This window comes from Lepidochelys kempii, chromosome 12, assembly GCF_965140285.1.
Source record: "Lepidochelys kempii isolate rLepKem1 chromosome 12, rLepKem1.hap1, whole genome shotgun sequence".
In the NCBI taxonomy this organism is placed as follows: domain Eukaryota; kingdom Metazoa; phylum Chordata; order Testudines; family Cheloniidae; genus Lepidochelys; species Lepidochelys kempii.
In genome coordinates this window covers 3,049,068-3,064,263 of record NC_136391.1, presented here as the reverse complement: position 1 = coordinate 3,064,263, position 15,196 = coordinate 3,049,068, and the positions used below count along the sequence as shown (strand labels likewise).

General features: G+C 55.9%; 1 protein-coding gene across 1 annotated transcript in view; it reads left to right on the top strand.

The window, feature by feature from the left end:
* The first annotated feature begins 12,870 nt into the window (after window positions 1-12,870).
* The window catches only part of RIPOR1 (RHO family interacting cell polarization regulator 1), a 118,238-nt gene continuing 115,912 nt past the window's right edge, over window positions 12,871-15,196 (top strand). Inside the window, exon 1 of the mRNA XM_073307142.2 lies at window positions 12,871-13,047. The gene's annotated coding sequence lies outside the window, so the exon portion shown is untranslated. The remainder of the gene's footprint in view (window positions 13,048-15,196) is intronic.

The window sequence follows — 15,196 nt, the reverse complement described above, 5'->3', positions numbered from 1 at the left end:
ATGCCCATTTGCATCGGTGCATTCGTCAGCCATGTATGCAAATTTTCTGAATGTGGTGAGAGAGTCCTTCACTTTTTCAACTGCTGAGTCTTTCACTGTTGCACGGCATGCGTCTAGCCAGTCAGTTGAGTTTCTTGCAGAAAGACAGTGAGCATTTGCTGGTCTTGTTCGGAACCAGCGTTCAGCTTCAGGATGAACAAGTGACAATGCACTTAACATTGGCCTCCAGTTTGTAGCGTGTGGTATCTCTTGCCTAAATAGAAAGTATGATGCCACGGCGATGTGTGTTTGCATGAACTGTGTTGTGTCTCCAGCATTCTTAACAGCCTCATTAACGCTCACCGGTGTTGTCCTTGGTCAGTGGAGACTGAGAGTTCAGAGCTACTTTCACAGGAGTTCACCTCCCAGGTGGGGGGCAAGAAGGCGCCTTGCTCGTTCCTGCAGCTGCTCACTGTTCGCTCTGGCCACTGTTGTTCATTGTCCCACTGTTGACTCCATCACTGTGTTGCCAATGGCCCTACGCTGCCACTGTGACCTCTGTGAGTCGGTCTCTTGCAGTTCCACCGGCTCTCAGTGATTTCAGCCGAGCTCTCAGTGGGGGAACCTCACTGCTGGTGCAGACTGGGCCGTCTCTGCCACAGAAACACTGTCCCACAGCAGGCCTAAGCACTTAGACCTGATTCTCAGTGATTTCAGCTGTAGTGGTCACTTAACAGAACAAAAAGAAAAGGAGGACTTGTGGCACCTTAGAGACTGACCAATTTATTTGAGCATGAGCTCACAAAAGCTCATGCTCAAATAAATTGGTTAGTCTCTAAGGTGCCACAAGTCCTCCTTTTCTTTTTGTGAATACAGACTAACACGGCTGTTACTCTGAAACTTAACAGAACAAAAGACTCTCTATGGAGCTTAATCAGCTCTGTCTTTAAACAGTGGAGAGGGGCAGGTCAAATCGTATTTGTGACTCAGGCAGACCATCAAGCAAAACACCTGTCCCCACCCTCTCTCCTGATGCTCTCAATCAGCACAGGCTAAGGACGGTTCTACTGCCCTTTACTCCTACAATAAGAATAACAACATTTCATTACTTCCCCCTCACCCCCCCCCCACCCGCATTCAAGTGATTTGTAACCCAACCCCAGCCAAAATCTATCACTTGGGCAACACAGCTCTATTTGCTGGATACCTAGTAGATTAGGTGTGAATGTAAATACAACCTGGTCCTGAAGCCTTCCCCCCCAGCCCCCAGCTCATCACTAGCTATCAGGGAGAGCTCATTTAGACTTTGCTTACAAATCATAATTTGAAATTATTAGGTTGGCCAACATCACCGAAATGAATGCACTGACATGGTCATAAAAACAGCCGCTGTATAAGGAAGCTAGTCTATGTTCATACTTTTCAGATCTACGTATTTTATCATACACTTTATATGCTTTTAACATGTACATTTATGTTTCAATTTCAATTCAAATTTCCAAACAATCACCAAATTAGCAACACTGCATGTAACTAGTTTACCAAACTGGGGGGTGGGGGGGTGTTGGGGAAATTCGGGGGGGGTGTACACCTCCCTAGGGGGTTTGTAGGGAAATCCCTGATCCAGCCCCTGCACACGGGGCAGGACCAGGGCCAGCCCAGCTGCTGTTGAAGAAGTGGGGTGTGTGGGGAACAACTTCTGACAGGGTCGTGCAAGGCCTGCGTGCAGCAATGTCCTGAGGACTGAGCCGGCAGGGGGCGGGGTTCATCCTTCATGGCTCTGAAGTACATGGCGTGGCAGCTTGCTGCCGGCTAACATCCCTGGAAAGGAAAGGCCTCTTTGGGTTTTGGAACTGATGCTGAGTTTCCACAGCTGGGGAGGCTGGAGCTGAGCTCCCCTGCTTGCTTCCTGCCCCCCACTGTGAGAGGATTTAACCCTGCGATGGCTGAATTAAAAAGGACAAGGCGCTAGTGGCAAACCAGGAATAACTCAGTTAGGCTAAGCAGCCAGGCCTTGGTCAAGTCCCGAGCACTTGGCTCGCGCCTCTGTTGCTAGTGTCTGGATTAGAGAAGGCTGCGTGTCTTCTTTATAGCCCACAAGGGAGTGCTGCAAGGTCAATGCTGCAGGGCGACCCAGTGGACAGAGCACTGCACTGGGATTTAGGGGAGCTTGGCTCTGACCTGGGTAAGTTGCTTTTCCCACTCTGTGCCCAGTTTCCCCTTCTGTAAAATGGAGAGGTGGCCAGGTGCCCGGTTTACAAGTCCGCTCGCGAAGGGAAACTTTTTCCAAAGTCCGGTAAATGCGGGTTGATGGGAGGTGCTGGGTCATTGCCCAGGCCAGCCCCTACTCAGCCAGGGCTGCTTCCTACTTGCATTGGGCAACTGGAGCTCCCAGCCCCAGCTCTGCAGGCAACTCCCTCCCAGGCAGAAGGGAGGGGGGAGACTAAGGTTGCCAGGTGTCTGGTTTTGGACCGGAATGCCAGGTCGAAAGGAGCCCTGGCAGCTCCGGTCAGCATCACTGTTAACAGTCCGGTTGGCGGCACAGGTGAGGCTAAGGCAGGGTGTAGCATAGCAACACTGCCCATGTGTGTGAGCTGTCACCGGCTGACGGGTGTCCCAATTGCAGACTCCCAATGTTACCCTGGGTGGTTGTGTTCCCGCCATGCCCCCTGTCTGGGGGATTTAGTGCCAGCCGGCCTGGGTTTTATAAGAGCGTCGCTCCAGAGCCCAGGGGGCAGTTCTCCCCATTGGCTCCTAAGGCTGACTACAGTCAGGCCCGACCCCTGTCATGGTGGCAATATCACGGAGTCAGGCAGCACCTGTAACAAGGGGCAGTTCAGTGCTAGGGTGCCCATACCAACATGGTTTAGTGGATAGAACACAGGGCTGGGAGCCAGGACACCTGGATTCTGTGTCCAGTTTTTTCACTGACAAATCATGTCCCCATTATGTGCCTCAGTTTCCCCATTTCTGACCTGGAGATGATACACTTCCCTATGCTATGAGCCCCACAGATGGGCCTGGGACTGTGCTGAGTGGGACTCGACGGTTCTCTCCTATTCACTGCAGTTGCTCTGAGGTTCACTCCTGTCTCAGTGAGAGGTGCCTCATTCCTAGCTAGACCAGGCTCTTGGAGCTGCTCACGAGGCATGCAATGCTGCCAGTAGAGGTCACTGGGAAGCGGGGGATAAACAAGGCAGAGAGGGACCCTCAGCTGCACAGATGCATCCAGGCAGTGCAACAAAGGGCTCAGCTTTTTCCTCTTGCCCTTAGCACCTGTCAAAACAAACGGAGCTGAGCCAGGGACTCGGGGACATGCTGGTTTCCTTTCCTCAGTTCCATTCCAAGGTCACAAAACCTGTGAGCCTCCCAGCTTCCGAGCCCAGCCCCTTTGGCCTTTGCACACATTTGCTTTTTCTCTTTATTGGAGGCAAATTTTCTGCCCGAGGCCGGGGAGCTGGCTGCAATAGACCCAAGGGATATGGCATCGTGCAGCTCACATGTGCGTCCCCAAAGCTGGATGGACCCACTTGGCTAGCTAATTACCATAGATAATACTAGCTCCACCCCGAAACACTATGTATCCCCCACACGCATACACCGAGATTGCACTAGCTGCCTATAGGGGTACATGGTAATTAGGGATGGAGCAAGTGCTATCTCTATGGTGGATATCCAGTGATTGGGGCAGGGCTAGAGCTCTCTCTGTAGGGCGGGTAGATGGCGATGGGGCGGGGCTAGAGCTCTCTGTGGGGCGGGTAGATGGCGATGGGGCGGGGCTAGAGCTCTCTGTGGGGCGGGTAGATGGCGATGGGGCGGGGCTAGAGCTCTCTGTGGGGCGGGTAGATGGTGATGGGGCGGGGCTAGAGCTCTCTGTAGGGCGGGTAGATGGCGATGGGGCGGGGCTAGAGCTCTCCCTGTAGGGCGGGTAGATGGTGATGGGGCGGGGCTAGAGCTCTCTCTGTAGGGCGGGTAGATGGCGATGGGGCGGGGCTAGAGCTCTCTGTGGGGCGGGTAGATGGCGATGGGGCGGGGCTAGAGCTCTCTGTGGGGCGGGTAGATGGTGATGGGGAGGGGCTAGAGCTCTCTGTGGGGCAGGTAGATGGCGATGGGGCGGGGCTAGAGCTCTCTGTAGGGCGGGTATATGGTGATGGGGCGGGGCTAGAGCTCTCTGTAGGGCGGGTAGATGGTGATGGGGCGGGGCGAGAGCTCTCTCTGCAGGGCGGGTAGATGGCGATGGGGCGGGGCTAGAGCTCTCTGTAGGGCGGGTAGATGGTGATGGGGCGGGGCTAGAGCTCTCTGTAGGGCGGGTAGAAGGCGATGGGGCGGGGCTAGAGCTCTCTGTAGGGCGGGTAGATGGCGATGGGGCGGGGCTAGAGCTCTCTGTGGGGCGGGTAGATGGCGATGGGGCGGGGCTAGAGCTCTCTGTAGGGCGGGTAGATGGCGATGGGGCGGGGCTAGAGCTCTCTGTAGGGCGGGTAGGTGGCGATGGGGCGGGGCTAGAGCTCTCTGTAGGGCGGGTAGGTGGCGATGGGGCGGGGCTAGAACTCTCTGTAGGGCGGGTAGATGGTGATGGGGCGGGGCTAGAGCTCTCTCTGTAGGGCGGGTAGATGGCGATGGGGCGGGGCTAGAGCTCTCTGTAGGGCGGGTAGATGGCGATGGGGCGGGGCTAGAGCTCTCTCTGTAGGGTGGGTAGATGTGATGGGGCGGGGCTAGAGCTCTCTGTAGGGCGGGTAGATGGTGATGGGGCGGGGCTAGAGCTCTCTCTGTAGGGCGGGTAGATGTGATGGGGCGGGGCTAGAGCTCTCTGTAGGGCGGGTAGATGGTGATGGGGCGGGGCTAGAGCTCTCTGTAGGGCGGGTAGGTGGCGATGGGGCGGGGCTAGAGCTCTCTCTGTAGGGCGGGTAGATGTGATGGGGCGGGGCTAGAGCTCTCTGTAGGGCGGGTAGATGGCGATGGGGCAGGGCTAGAGCTCTCTCTGTAGGGCGGGTAGATGTGATGGGGCGGGGCTAGAGCTCTCTGTAGGGCGGGTAGATGGCGATGGGGCGGGGCTAGAGCTCTCTCTGTAGGGCGGGTAGATGTGATGGGGCGGGGCTAGAGCTCTCTGTAGGGCGGGTAGATGGCGATGGGGCAGGGCTAGAGCTCTCTCTGTAGGGCGGGTAGATGTGATGGGGCGGGGCTAGAGCTCTCTGTAGGGCGGGTAGATGGCGATGGGGCGGGGCTAGAGCTCTCTCTGTAGGGCGGGTAGATGTGATGGGGCGGGGCTAGAGCTCTCTCTGTAGGGCGGGTAGATGGCGATGGGGCGGGGCTAGAGCTCTCTGTAGGGCGGGTAGATGTGATGGGGCGGGGCTAGAGCTCTCTCTGTAGGGCGGGTAGATGGTGATGGGGCGGGGCTAGAGCTCTCTGTAGGGCGGGTAGATGGCGATGGGGCGGGGCTAGAGCTCTCTGTAGGGCGGGTAGATGGTGATGGGGCGGGGCTAGAGCTCTCTGTGGGGCGGGTAGATGGCGATGGGGCGGGGCCAGAGCTCTCTCTGTGGGGCGGGTAGATGGCGATGGGGCGGGGCTAGAGCTCTCTCTGTAGGGCGGGTAGATGGCGATGGGGCGGGGCTAGATCTCTCTCTGTATACATGTTATGGGGATACATCACAACATGGGGTCACATAAAGGCTTTCACCTGTATGAGTGCGGGCTGGCTGCATTAATCATGCGTGGCAAAACTGTCAGTGAGTTACTCAAGTCATCCCATGGGAACTGAGACCCTCTTCCAGCCACACTGCATGGGATCTGGGATTCCCTGCATGCTACAGACATATTCACTGAGGCATATTTTGGGGTCTCTTGGGAGTAGTTTTTGTACATATCTGCCTACAAAGGCCAGGGCCTTAGTTTCCAAGAGTCCAACTGCACAAGGCTCAGAAGGAACCGGGCAAACGTAAGTCCGCACTGCAAAACCCTGTGGGAGCGAGTCACAGAGCCCACGTCTACAGCCTGGGGCTTGTGCAATGCTACAAATGGCTCTGCTCTGTATCCATTCCCAGTCGGGCGCTGGAAGCTAGGGAGGCGGGTAGGTTTCAGACCCCAAGCTCCAGCCTGTTGTAGCAGCAACAGCTGCACGGGTATTTTTAGCACTGTAGACCCAGGTTCTGACACTTGCTGCTACAGGACTTTGTTGGCTGTGTAGACATACCCTTAGAGGTTTTCAGTGCACAGAAATGCCAACGGTGTAAGGTCTGACGTCTCAGCCATGTTCAGGGTTAGGCCCCTCTCCTGAGTATCCCTCGGGGTTCTGAGCACAGTACACTACCCCGTTGCAAACGCACCATTAACCCCACTGTATAACCAGGCCCAGCTGCACAGGATGAACTGCCCTGGCGTGATCACTGGCGGGATCTGGAAAGACAGGGCACCCTGTGCTTGGGAGGGGGCTTTCGTAGGAACAAGACAGGGGGCTGTAGCTTTTGTTGCGTGGAGGGAGCCTTTTGAAAGGGTTTGTTCTGCCTCCCTGTACTGATGATGGCATGCCTTCCACAGCAGGGGAGGCTGAATGTCTCTGGCTCTCCAACGAGTTCCCCAGACAGTCCCTTTCCAGTCAGGGGCCAGCCAGAAGAGCCGCTTCCTCCAACAGGCTAGCACTTGGCCGCGGTATCTGCTTTTCCCCTTACTTATCTTCCGGGTGTTTGCTCTGATTATCTCTTTCTTTCCTCTTCGGCCTGCTGTTTCCTGTGCTGGTTACTTACTTGCATCCTTCCAATATGTGTGTTTGTCTTATCTCCTCCGCCCTGGCTGGGCTATGGGCCGGTTCACAGCATAGCACTCTCTGTCTCCTCTGTACAGTGGCCTGATGGGGGTGGGTCCCATGGGAACTGTCTCCCACGAGCTCCAGATCACTTGTGCTCCGGTTACCAGCGCAGAGACTGATGTCTTGCCTGATGGCAGTGCGGACAGGAACAGGAGCAGAGCAGCGAGCACATTCCACCTGCCAAAGAGCAATGAGCTGCTGGGCTTTTCTCCTGTCTCTACTCTAACTCTAACATCTGCAGAAGTGGCTGTCTAACTGTGCACCCGCATTCAGGCATCTAAAGAGGCAACCTGTTTATCCGAGAAGCTGGGTGCCTGGCCGTGCTCGTTGCCTTGTGCGTGCTCAGCCCCCTCTGGCAGTTGGGCCCAGAATGTTTCACACAGAATCATGGCCACTTTGAAAATGTTGGTTTCAAAGCAGCACCCTGCGCGAGAGCAAGATTAAAGGCACAGCACCAGGCTCCATTCATTCAGTGCCCATGGAAAGCGCAAGCAGGATGTTTGCTATGGGATGCTCTGTCATGAATGGGAATAGATTACTAGAGAAAGTAGCCTACAGCGACCTTTTCCTGCTTGGCTCTCCCCACATCACGGGCGAAGCTGGGGTCTCGCAGACTGAGCCACTGGGCGGGCGGTTTGGAGAGCAATGTTCTAGTCTCAGAGTAACAGCCGTCTTAGTCTGTATTCGCAAAAAGAAAAGGAGGACTTCTGGCACCTTAGAGACTAACCAATTTATTTGAGCATGAGCTTTCGTGAGCTACAGCTCACTTCATCGGATGCATACCGTGGAAACTGCAGAAGACATTATATACACACAGAGACCATGAAACAATACCTCCTCCCACCCCACTGTCCTGCTGGTAATAGCTTATCTAAAGTGATCATCAAGTTGGGCCATTTCCAGCACAAATCCAGGTTTTCTCACCCTCCACCCCCCCACACAAACTCACTCTCCTGCTGGTAATAGCCCATCCAAAGTGACAACTCTCTTCACAATGTGCATGATAATCAAGGTGGGCCATTTCCTGCACAAATCCAGGTTCTCTCACCCCCTCACCCCCCTCCAAAAACCACACACACAAACTCACTCTCCTGCTGGTGATAGCCCATCCAAAGTGACAACTCTCTTCACAATGTGCATGATAATCAAGGTGGGCCATTTCCTGCACAAATCCAGGTTCTCTCACCCCCTCACCCCCCTCCAAAAACCACACACACAAACTCACTCTCCTGCTGGTAATAGCTCATCCAAAGTGACCACTCTCCCTACAATGTGCATGGTAATCTTGGTGGGCCATTTCCAGCACAATGTTCTAGTCCTGCCTCTGCCACTGCTGTGGTGTGTGATGTCCCGTCCCATGCTGTGTGACATGGGGCCTGTGAATGGAAAGCTCTCCATGGGAGGCTGCGCCATGCCTGCAGCCCCAGGGTGGTTCAGAGCAGGTGGTTTTGCCTGGTTGAAGGCATTTGCACCAGAGCAGCGTGGGAGGGATTTGCTCACTGTGGATAGGCAGTAGCCAGACTACTTGAGATATCCCTGCTTCTCTGGGGTTAAAACAGCCTGGCCCAGATTTGTTCTGAGAGGAGCATGGGCAAGTGCTCCAGTGAGGAGCAAAGCAACCAGGGTCAGGTCAGCCTGGAAAGCCCCCAGGAAGTTTAGCTCCTTCTGAGAATGCCTCAAAACATGTGAAAGGTTTCCTTTCCGTCCCCACGTCCGCCCATGAGCTCCCCACCCGAACAGCTCCTTGAGACACAGGACAAGAGCCAGCACAGTGCACAGAAGACGTGCTTTGAAATCTTAGGAACATGGTAGCTGCTGGTCCCAACTTTATCAGCTACAGGCAGGGCTTTCCTGGGGCATTGCTAATCCGAAGTGTAAAGGTGGGTGCGGTTCAGATCAGGGGGTTGTCCAGCCCATAACGTGCACATCTGGACTGAGGACGACTCCCCAGAAAATAAAAATGTTTGCCGTTGTGGATGGCAATTCCATGCCCCATGGAGCAGAGATGAAAGAGAGGCCGGTATGTTTATGGCAGTCCTGCTGTTCTAGCTGAGATCTGGAAGAGGCTCGGAATATAACAAGAGAAAACACATGGAAATACTCTGACCTTTTCCCACACACTGCTGGGCTCTGAAATGACAGGGAGCTCAGAAGAAGGCCTGGGAGTCATTGTGAATAGGGCATGCTGAAGATGTCTGCCTGAGGCACAGCCCTAGTTAAACACTCAGAGGATACACAATGGGTGAGGGGGCAAAACAGTGAACCGTGGGACATGTCCCGAGAAAGAGAGAGTGAAGGCTGAAAAGCTCCAGCGTAGCAAGGAAGATGGAGGGGTTGGTCGTCGGGGGAACCTCTTTTTGCCTCTGTTTTCACTAACAAGGTCAGCTCCCAGACTGCTGCGCTGGGCATCACAAAATGGGGAAGAGATGGCCAGCCCTCTGTGGAGATAGAGGCGGTTAGGGACTATTTAGAAAAGCTGGACGTGCACAAGTCCATGGGGCCGGACGAGTTGCATCCGAGAGTGCTGAAGGAATTGGCGGCTGTGATTGCAGAGCCACTGGCCATTATCTTTGAAAACTCATGGCGAACCGGGGAAGTCCCGGATGACTGGAAAAAGGCTAATGTAGTGCCAATCTTTAAAAAAGGGAAGAAGGAAGATCCTGGGAACTACAGGCCAGTCAGCCTCACCTCAGTCCCTGGAAAAATCATGGAGCAGGTCCTCAAAGAATCAATCCTGAAGCACTTGCATGAGAGGAAAGTGATCAGGAACAGCCAGCATGGATTCACCAAGGGAAGGTCATGCCTGACTAATCTAATCGCCTTTTATGATGAGATTACTGGTTCTGTGGATGAAGGGAAAGCAGTGGATGTATTGTTTCTTGACTTTAGCAAAGCTTTTGACACGGTCTCCCATAGTATTCTTGTCAGCAAGTTAAGGAAGTATGGGCTGGATGAATGCACTATAAGGTGGGTAGAAAGCTGGCTAAATTGTCGGGCTCAACGGGTAGTGATCAATGGCTCCATGTCTAGTTGGCAGCCGGTATCAAGTGGAGTGCCCCAAGGGTCGGTCCTGGGGCCGGTTTTATTCAATATCTTCATAAATGATCTGGAGGATGGTGTGGATTGCACTCTCAGCAAATTTGCGGATGATACTAAACTGGGAGGAGTGGTAGATACGCTGGAGGGGAGGGATAGGATACAGAAGGACCTAGACCAATTGGAAGATTGGGCCAAAAGGAATCTGATGAGGTTCAATAAGGATAAGTGCAGGGTCCTGCACTTAGGACGGAAGAACCCAATGCACAGCTACAGACTAGGGACCGAATGGCTAGGCAGCAGTTCTGCGGAAAAGGACCTAGGGGTGACAGTGGACGAGAAGCTGGATATGAGTCAGCAGTGTGCCCTTGTTGCCAAGAAGGCCAATGGCATTTTGGGATGTATAAGTAGGGGCATAGCAAGCAGATCGAGGGACGTGATCGTTCCCCTCTATTCGACATTGGTGAGGCCTCATCTGGAGTACTGTGTCCAGTTTTGGGCCCCACACTTCAAGAAGGATGTGGATAAATTGGAGAGAGTCCAGCGAAGGGCAACAAAAATGATTAGGGGACTGGAACACATGAGTTATGAGGAGAGGCTGAGGGAGCTGGGATTGTTTAGCCTGCAGAAGAGAAGAATGAGGGGGGATTTGATAGCTGCTTTCAACTACCTGAAAGGGGGTTCCAAAGAGGATGGCTCTAGACTGTTCTCAATGGTAGCAGATGACAGAACGAGGAGTAATGGTCTCAAGTTGCAGTGGGGGAGGTTTAGATTGGATATTAGGAAAAACTTTTTCACTAAGAGGGTGGTGAAACACTGGAATGCGTTACCTAGGGAGGTGGTAGAATCTCCTTCCTTAGAGGTTTTTAAGGTCAGGCTTGACAAAGCCCTGGCTGGGATGATTTAACTGGGAATTGGTCCTGCTTTGAGCAGGGGGTTGGACTAGATGACCTTCTGGGGTCCCTTCCAACCCTGATATTCTATGATTCTAAGACTAGGAGTCAGGAGACCTAGATTCTCTTCCAGGCTCTGCCATGGATCCACTATGGGAACGTGGCAGGTCTTTTCCCTGGTTGTTGCCTCGGGTTCCCCACCTGTGCATTGGGGAGGTTCTACAATTCATTATTGTCAGTAAAGCATGTTAGGGGGCAGTGACAAGGAACAGGGTGTGAAAGGTATTAAACCATGTCTACGTTCACCCTCATCATGACAGCTCCCAAAGGGACAGGGCCTCCTTGCTGATGGACCACCAGCCGGACTGATCTGTAGCTGGGTCCCTGAGACGGGCTAGCTGGATGAGCAGTCTGTGTCTGCCATTGCCAGTCTTACTGCACCACCAGAACCTCTGGTGCCCATGTGATCACTGGCTGCCTAGTCCTTGGGAAATGCACTTTGCAATTCGTTCTTCCAACCTAGCCATACGTCCATACCTGGACAGCCACCCCCACCAAACCAGTGCTGCTGGAGTGGATTCAGGGTCAGCTATGACTGTCCTCCTGGCCAATATGAACCATGTTTGTTAAAATGGGTGAGCGAACACTGTTTAACCATGACCCCTTGTCCTAGCCCAGACGTGCTGGACACTATGAGTGGCCAGGGCACAGGGAACCATAGACTGACATACTGTTGTGATGTACAGATCACACAGGCACTGTGTGAAATACAGACACTTTGGGGAGTTCCAGGAACAGTGATACTGAATCAATGCGGGACTGGGTCACCATCCACAGGACCAGTCATCTCCGATCAGACCACTGGGCCATGGAAGTTGGTGGATTTGCTTCTAGCCAGGAGGCTAACTCAGTGGTTCAGTTTTTTTTCAGGTCCGTAAGCAACTGAACTGACTTTGGCCAGGCATAAAACAATCATAGAATATCAGGGTTGGAAGGGACCTCAGGAGGTCATCTAGTCCAACCCCCCGCTCAAAGCAGGACCAATCCCCAATTTTTGGCCCAGATGCCTAAATGGCCCCCTCAAGGACTGAACTCACAACCCTGGGTTTAGCAGGCCAATGCTTGAACCACTAAACTAGCCCTCCCCCTCAACAACCCAACCTGTGGTCGGAAGCCAAGCCTGGGAGGCTGAGGTTAGCCAGTGGGGCTGCCTGAGCAGAGATAAAAGCACTCATACTGCACCTGGCTAGCTGAGCAGTGCTGGGCACAAGTCTCTCTTGGTCTCCTCTGGCAAGTGTTTATGCCCTAAAACCAGATACATGATTACCCCTAAAACCAGAGTTGTTCCAATTGGCCCTTCATAGGGCATGCTACCACCCCTGTGACCAGGCCAGCCCCCCAGGGCCCACAGGAACAGACTCCGGCTCCCTCCCCTGTGGCTGGACCGGTACCACAGAACCCACAGGAACAGACTCTGGCTACCTCCCCTTTGGCTGGGCCAGCCCCACAGGGCCCATGGGAACAGACTCTGGCTACCTCCCCTGTGACCAGGCCGGCCCCGCAGGGAACACGGGAACTGACTCTGACTCCGTCCCCCATGGCAGGGCCCACAGGGACAGGCTCCAGCTCCCTCCCCCATGGCAGGGCCCACGGGAGTAACAAGTGGCAGACCTGTCTCTTAGTCGAGTTGGTGGCTCTGACTGTGAGACACGCAGGGAGCTGGTGAGATGAGACAGGAGCTATTTCTACAGAGTCACTTCTCAAGGTAGAACTGTACTTTACTGCAGCTGGGGGCCGAGCCCTGGCCCCCGTTTAAAGCCCTTCTGTTAACTCATGGAGGTGAGCTTCTTAGCAGGAGGCCAGGGAGGGTATTTCCTGGGGGTGGCTGGGTGAGCCTGCTTTGCTCATGTTTTCCAGGTTGGAGGGGTGACCCTACAGCTGTGGAGGGTTTGCAGAGCCTTGCAGGGACCAGCAGCTCTTGCTCACGGGGCCCTGACACACCCAGCAAAAGGACTGGGAGCAAGAAGGCGAGGGGGACAGAGAAAGGAAGGTGCTGGCCCTTTAAGGTGGGGCTGCTGAAGCTGCTCTGTGGGAGGTGGAGCAGTTAATGGGAGGCAGGACCTAAGTGTCCCCTGCTTAAGGCAGCTCTTCAAACCAGCCCAGCTTGGCCGGGGAGGGGGCGGCTCGGGCAGCTCCTGGTAAAGCAGGAGGCTGCTGGCTGCAAGCTGAGGGCGGCCGGGGAAGGAGCCGCAGGGAGCAAAGGCAGCTGCTCTGAGGGGGTCGCAGCTGCCTGAGTTTTGGAAGAAGTGGCATGTCCAGCTCCTGGAGCCCCTGGGATTGGTGAGTCCGTCCGTGGCTTCTTGTCCATGGTCCCAGTGACTTGAAAGCACCGAGACTCCCTCGCGCTCCAGGGCCAAGCCATGGCTGGTGCAATTCGAAGTGGCTGCGGCGGGGTGTGAGTTCTGATTTGGGAGTCCCCTTGTCACTTGGAAGCCTGCCGAGCTTTTCCCTGGGGCACGACCCTTTGCAGCCGGGACACGGTGAGCACCCAGCAGCCTCTGGCTGCGCCATCTCCCCTGCTCCGGGGGCTCCTCCAGCAGAAGGGTTTCCCCAGGCTCCCGCTAAGGGCTCTCCCAGGAAGGCGCCGTCTTGTCACCCGGCAGGGCTGCTGGGGAAGGCGGGGGCGCACGACGGGGCCAGCCGGCCCCTGCGCTGCCCGGGGGCGCCGGCAGTGCCAGGCCCGGCAGTGCCAGGCCCCGGCGGGGGCGCTGCGCCCTGCTGCTCGGGAGGAAACGCGTCTTGATGTCGGTGGCTGCCCTGGTTGTGAGGGGCAGGGTGGGGACCGCGGACAATGGGCCGGCGGCTTCCTCCTGCCTCTGTGGCCGCTGGCCGGGCCGGGGTCATGCGGTCACGGCCTGGCCCAGGGGGCCCACGGGCGGCCCCTCGGGGCGTTGCGCGGTTATTGTTCGCCAGAGGAAGTCGCTCGGCAGCTCCGGGATGCCCCGCTCTGCCCGGGGCTCTGCCCGGGGCTCTGCCCGGGGCTCTGCCCGGGGCTCTGCCCGGGGCTCTGCCCGGGGCTCTGCCCGGGGCTCTGCCCGGGGCTCTGCCCGGGGCTCTGCCCGGGGCCGCCGGGGGTCCGCTCCCTGGCCGCCCACGGGCGCTGCTCCCGGGGAGGGGGCGGCGCAATGCGGGCACTCGAGGGAGCTCACCCAGCACGTGAGAGAAGTGGCGGGGCTCTGAGCCCACCCCTGAGCAGAGGCCGCCTGGGCATCCCCTCCCCAGGGCACCCCTGCCCCGCCAGCTGCTGCAGCGTGTCCCCTTAGCAGAGCTGCTCGGAAGAGGGGCCAGGAGAAGTCGGGGCCATGTGGGGAACGGGCACCTTCTCAGTAGGGCAGGCCCAGCCTCTCCAAGGCAACCCGCAGCCCAGAAAGCAGCCTGCAAAGGAAAACAATGGGGCTCTTGCCTTTCCCAGAGGCGTGGGGACAGGCGGCGGGGAAGGCTTTCTGTGCTGCTTTTTTCTGCTCTCTTGCATTAGACATTCAGGTCTCATCTCCCCTGCTGACCCTGGAGGACTCTCTGGAGCCCTGGGAGGATGAGGACATCCCAGACCCCCAGAGCTGACCTCGAACTGCGTGGGGCAGCGTTTCTTAGCAGACGGTTTCAAACACCGGGATTGCTTTGTTTACACCTATTTAACTCCAATGCCTAATAAATAGCTGAGAGAAAAGCACTCTTTGGAGGGGAATTGCAAAACGCTGGCCCCTTCTGTTCAGGGCTCAGACAGTTCTCAGATACCTGGGCCGTCGGGGAAACCTCCAGCAACACCAGGACAGATTTCACCTTCCTGACGCTTCTTGGATAAATCGCAAACAAGAAAAATTGCATTTTGGAAGAGTCCCTTCAGGTGCCTTCGCCTTTCAGAGAAAAACGAAACCGTGACAAGCTAGACTGGTTTCCCTTAGCAGCCCCTGTACAATTCCAAACTTTCCTGTCCCTGCTGGCGTACGCACCCTCTCGTCCGTGCTGGGGCCGTAAGAGCAAGCAACCCGTGCCGGGCCCCTCGGAACTGCCTTTCGTCAGCATCAGAGTCTGCTTAATTGGGGCCAGGGACGCAGCTTCTGGATAAACAGGTCCTTTAGAGGAACAGTTGTCTTAGGGTCCCTCAGCACTGTGGCCATCCTCTCTCTAGGCCAAACACCAGCTGCTCACGCCCACGTGGGACAGCTTCGTCTGCTGAGCGTTCGGGGCCAGCCGGGGTGGGGAGAGGGTGCAGTGGAGTTGCTCAGGTGCTGGAGGTGCCCTCGCTTCTCCTATGGGCACTGGAGAGAGGGGCCCAGGTAGGTGCCCATGGGGGGGATCTTTGGGCGAGGAGGAGCATATGCATTCCTGCCCCTCCTTTCGAGAGGTGGGAAGGGATGGAGAGTTTGGTGGATAAAGGGCTGGCGGGGGGAGCTGGCTGTGGCAGGATCTATGGGGTGAATGGCAAAGG